This window comes from Castanea sativa, chromosome 8, assembly GCF_040712315.1.
Source record: "Castanea sativa cultivar Marrone di Chiusa Pesio chromosome 8, ASM4071231v1".
Lineage (NCBI taxonomy): Eukaryota > Viridiplantae > Streptophyta > Magnoliopsida > Fagales > Fagaceae > Castanea > Castanea sativa.
The window spans coordinates 24,867,845-24,873,844 of record NC_134020.1 but is presented as its reverse complement, the minus strand read 5'-3'; the positions used below and the strand labels follow the sequence as shown (position 1 = coordinate 24,873,844).

The 6,000-nt window shown below is 34.4% G+C and overlaps 2 pseudogenes; both read right to left on the bottom strand.

Annotated features, from left to right (window-relative positions):
• Nucleotides 1-2,466: 2,466 nt before the first annotated feature.
• Nucleotides 2,467-3,864, bottom strand: LOC142607217 (uncharacterized; annotated as a pseudogene).
• A 744-nt stretch (nt 3,865-4,608) lies between these two features.
• Nucleotides 4,609-5,648, bottom strand: LOC142606066 (L10-interacting MYB domain-containing protein-like; annotated as a pseudogene).
• Nucleotides 5,649-6,000: the final 352 nt, after the last annotated feature.

Sequence of the window (6,000 nt, the reverse complement as noted above, 5' to 3'; positions counted from 1 at the left end):
TTTAAATTACACAAGAAATATAAAAAATAAAAAATAAAAATTTGCATACTAAACACCAGAAAACATTCTCAAGCTCATTTTCAAGGTCGTTACCAAACACTGGAAAATGATATAGTTTTCTAGAAAATGCTCTTTGGAAAATGAACCATTTTCCAGAAAATATTGATGCTGAAACAAACAGAGCGTAAAAGGAAAACTACCAGTGCTTTTCAGCCCTTGCTTGATAAGATTCAAACCCGGATACATAAGAGCATGGCAAACTAAACTTATTTCCCAAGCGGGTCGGGTTACGCTAATCAAGATCGTTCTTTCTCCGCTGACATACTATCCAATTTAAACAACCAACTCTTCCTAGAGGAATTGTTAATAATATTGACAAATCGATACGGGGCTTTCTATGGGGCGACACATCACCTCAAAAGCATGTTCATTTAATGAACTGGGAGACCATAACTAAGCCTAAATTGCGAGGGGGTCTAGGCATTAGAGATTATAAACTTAGTAATGACGCCTTCCTCATGCATCAGGCATGGCGAATATATATATGGAAGAACTCGGATACCTTTTAGCCAAATTCATCTCTCAAAAACACTGTCGTACAGCAGACTTCCTCCACACTACTTCGGCCACGGGTTCTCATTCTTGGAAGGTGCTCATACGGGGGCGTAATCTATTGCAGAAAGGCCTCCGATGGGTGGTGAGGAATGGGCAGAGCATAAATTTCTGGACAGACCACTGGCTGCCCCCAGTTCCGATCCGTAGCCTTATTCAAGGTCCTCTGCTACCTCATGAACATGCATATAGAGTCCGTTTGGATAGAACTTATTACTGAAAACTGAAAACTGAAAACATTGTAGTAAAATAATTTTTAAAAGGGTAAAAAACACTGTTCATTCCAAAAGTTACTGTTCATTGGCCTAAAATCACTGTTCATGGACAATGAACAGTAACAAGCACGCGTTGAAAACAAAAAACAAAAAAAACAAAACTTGGACGTGGACGCATGTTTGGGCTATCCAAACGCCCTCATAGTGTGGCAACGATGATAGATGTTAATCAACAATGGAACTTCACGCCCGAGTATGGTCTTGCCACCAAGGATAACACAATTTATTTACGCGCAACCTTTACCCATGTTTTGTTCGCTAACTTCCTCTGATACCCGTATTTGGAATCACCATTCTGGTGTTTGCTCAGTAAAATCCACGTATCATTTCATAATGGAGAGAAATGACGTAGGTCTAGGGGGCTGTGGTTGAAACCTGGTCATGGATTTGGACGCTAAGAATACAACCCAAAAATTAAATTGTTCATTTATAAATGTGTGCATCATAGAATTCCTACCAAATCCATGCTCTTCCAACATTCCGATCATACTAATGAAATCTGTCCACATTGCACTGAAATTGAAACACCGATAGATGTTCTCCGTGACTGCACCTATGCAAGGACTATTTGGACATCCTTTCCAGCTAACATGCTCATACCAGAATTCTTCCGCCTCTATCTTTACAATTGGTGTAAACTGAACACCAAGGTCACCATCCGATCCTCATATATCCCCTGGAATGTAATCTTTGCATCCACTGTTTGGGCTATCTGGCTAGGTCGTTGTTAAGGACATATTTTATGTAATTAGCCAATCCTTTGACAAAACACACTTTACTTTTATTTGGATAGATCTAGGATATGTTTAATACTTCAAGAAACATGTTTAAGCTAAATATTAAAGCCATAAAGATTGGACCAAGAAACAAGTGAAAAAATGCTGTTTATTAAAGTTGGACAGATTTCTGATAGCTTTCAACAGATAACTATCTATCGAGGTTTAATGAGTCTCGATAGCTCTCGACGGATTCCATCTATCGAGGTCTTGACAGATGCTTGACAGATACTATTTATCGAGAATTACGAAAACCAGTTTTTCAGATCTGATTTTCGGCCCATGCTTATGGGCCTGTTTGGATAAGCTGTTTCAAAATGTGCGTTTTAAAAACTCCATTTTAAAAACCACAGATAAGTATTTGATAAAAATGTGAAAATATGTGTTTTCTATTTTTAAAGCTATATTAAGCGTTTGGATAAGCTGTTTTAAAAATAGCTGTTTTGAGTGTAAATTCAAAAAAAAAAAATGACTCAACTATTTTTTGAATGTTGTATTGTCAATTTTCCTGTGATCAGTGTTTTTTTATTATTGAAAATATGTAATTAAGCTTAAAAATTACATCAATAATAACAACAATAATGATGTTTTTGTTGTTGAAATTCATGGAGAGAAGTTTATCAAATTTAAAATATTTAAAATAACTCATCAAGAAAAAGATATTAAAATGATTAGAAAAATAATTATATTAAAATGTTAATTGCCAACATTATCAATACTAGACAATCCATTATAATAAAAAAAAAATTCTTATTTGAAATATTAAAACCAAAACACCAAAACAGAAATAATAAAAATATTGTTTACAACCCACAAATGGATCGAGCTATTTTGTCACGAACAAATTTCATCTCCACATCTTGTATATTTTCAACGTTTGCCTGTCTACTACTACCTTCTCCACTACTATTGTTTCTTGGTCTGTCCAAGTCATGTTCATCCCAATTGAATCTCTCATCTTCCCTATCATGTTTTCTGATAAAATTATGCAAAACACAAGTAGCAACTATAATATTTTTTTGGTGCTTAATGTCATAAGGTGGCATTTGCTTCAAAATTTTCCATTTATTCTTCCACACTCCAAAAGTTCGCTCAGTTGCACTTCTAAGTGATGAGTGGACATAATTAAACCTCTCTTCTATGTGATTTCCTCGACTAGCTCGTCGAAAATCTGAAAGATGATACCTTTGTCCCTTATAAGGTGACAAAATATCCTTTCCTTAAGGGGTATCCAACATCAACTAAATAATATTTTCCTAGTAAAAGAAAAAAAATGTAAGATGTACATAAATAATATCCTTCATACATATTTAATATATAAAAATTTTATATGCCTGGTGGTGGTTTTGGAAAGTTGACAGATTGTCGACGAATAACATCTAAGAAAATACGTGTATCATGTGCTACACCCTCCCATCCAGCCATAACAAATGTGAAAAGTAAATCAAAATCGCATGCCGCCATCACATTAAAAGATGTCACACCCTTTCTATTATAATATGGAGCTTTCTTGTCGTCTCCAACAACAACTTGGATATGAGTACCATCAATGGCACCAATGCAATCCTAAAATAAAATATAAATTTTAGTTACTTAGGAAATAATCCTAACAAATATTAGAAACAAATTAGAATGTATGAAATGTATGAAATGAATACCTGAAAGTGTGGCATGTACAATGGATTCTTCTGTATATGTCTTGGAATTGCACTAAATGTAGGGTCAGAAGGCTTGAAGATATCCATTGACATTATGTTAAGGCATTACAGAACTCTATGAAAATGTCTGTGTATAGTCTCACCAGAATGTTGGAATCTTTCTTGAACCATCCTATATCAAGCTCCTTGTCCAAGAATCATTAAACATATACCTACTGACTCTTCAAGTCTAATATGCCTTGTGTGCTGAAGTCCATATGTATGTTGTAAAACATTACACAATTGAAGGAAAACATGTGGCTTCATTCTAAACATTTCGTAACATTTTGTTTCATTACCCGTCAAACAATCCATCAACCACATATAGCCAGTTTGTTCAAAATCTCTACAAGGTTGTTTATCAATATATTTCATATAATATGTCACTGCAACATGACATCCAGCAACAGCAAGATCATATAATTCCTCGTCATCATATTCATCGTTTTCCACATCATAAGAATGATCTTCATCACTATTATCAATATGATCATTGTAATTCATAAGAATATCACCTAAAATATTATAGCAATAAATTAGATAACTCACAATAAAGAAAATGAGTAAACATTTAAAATTATGTAACTGGATAAATTAGATAATTTTCATACATTTGTCTTTGTATTTGTGTTATTGTGGAAAGTTCCAACAAATAATATATTTTCAGAGTAGCTTTCACTTTCAACTTTATCAATCCCTGATTCGTACTAGAACCCAATAAGAAAAATAAAATTAAACATGCAATGCTTAGAAGTAATCAATAGAGCTAACCACCAACTGGGATTCACTCAAAATTAGTCAAAAACTCAATATTCAAAAAAAAAAAGAAGTTAAAATTTTCCCATAAAAAAAAGGACTAATTTTGGTGAAACTAGTAGCCAGATTAGGGATTCGAAATAGAGGAAAATGGTAGTACCAAAACAGTAATAGCAGCAACTATCAACCTGAATGTTATATGGACTTTCCACAGTACAAATGTGACTGATTCATGCATTAAACAATCAAACATATTAGATAAACTGAGGACCTCTAATCAAATTCAGAAATTTCCATAAGATTCACTACAAAAGCACCATATAAAAAATTACCCTCCATGTAATACTCTATCTTCGTAATTCAAACACCCTAACAGCCCAACAAGTTAAAACACCTTATCAACCACATTATTCAAAGGATAAAACAACAATAGAATGAAAAATATCTCTCTCTTCCATAAAATATTATTCAAAGGATAAAACATAAAACACCCTAAGTGCCAAAGTAGTGCCCTCCTAACAATCTTGCCTCCTCTTGCAGAAACTGAAGTTGTAAATATGGTTCTTCCATCATGACAAACATCTATCTCTTCTCTCGTTTCTGAAAAATACGTGCTGCCATGAGGTAGAGTTCGGAACCCTTCTCAATGCCATCTAAGGTGCACACGAGGTCCATGACATTACGAATAGTACTACTTGGCTCCATTGAAAAAACTGAGTTCCTTAACTCCACAACATCACATATACGACTAAGTTGTTGTGTCAACTGTAATGCAGTTCCTCCTTTCTTCCCTTTACTTTGTGTGGATGATGGTAAAACTCGCTTCTTTCCTTTGTTTTGTGTTGGGTTAGGTGGTTGTGTGAGGTTAGGAGTTTCATCTTCATGAACATCATCATCATCATTTGGAGAAGATGAGTTAGCAAAAGTATCACCTAACCCTTCCTTAGGTGTCTCAAGATCATCTGGTAACACAGCTGAAGTGGGGGCCCATGCTAAATCTCCTGTGGCTGCAATGTCCTTAAACATAATGTCTAATAAGTCAACATTCTCCAAACCTTTCTCTCGAAATTTTGCAACTTTAGGAACCTCCTACAATTTTGAATACTTTCATTAATAACTCAAATAGCATGGTTTATCTACTAATACAAAATATGTACAATGGGTTATACAAAACATACCATTAGTTTCCTCTCCCACCACTCATTAGTTGCAGCTATTGTTCCTTTGGCTGCATCCCATCCCAATCCAGTTTCACTTCCCTTCAACTTATTCCAAAGTACCCAATCTTTCTTCAAACTATCCCATTTATGCTTATACTTCGCCCTAGGATATTCCTTTCCAGTTTTCTTTTCAAAAGTTGCTATAATATTTGCCCAACCTTTTTTACTAAAGTGGGTACTAGGTCGATTACCCTTAAATACCTCATCCACACAAGCTTCACAAAAGATAGTCGTTACTCTTGATGGCCTAACATTTGAGCTATTTTGGGATTGTTTGGTGTTGGGATTTGAAGTCTCCTTGTTCTTAACCATCTAAACAAAATATAGGTTTATTAATAACAATGTTCAACCAAATATGTAAAAATTCCAATGCTCTTACAAACAATACTTTGTTATAGGTAAAACAATTTCACACGTAATAAACAAGAAATACATTTTAGTTAAAAATTAGTAAACGGTAGAACTAGAAATAGTCTTGTCTAGTGGTTGGAGCCTTCTATTAAGTAAGAATATATAAATAAATTTTTTGGGTCAGAAATAAGATGATATGAAGCATCATGACTCATGAGTGACCGGTGTGTTTGAGAACCATCTTGTTGTTTCTCATTGTTTTTGTAGATGGGCATGCATGAACCAATCTTTGTTTTTTATTCTTTTTTTGGCT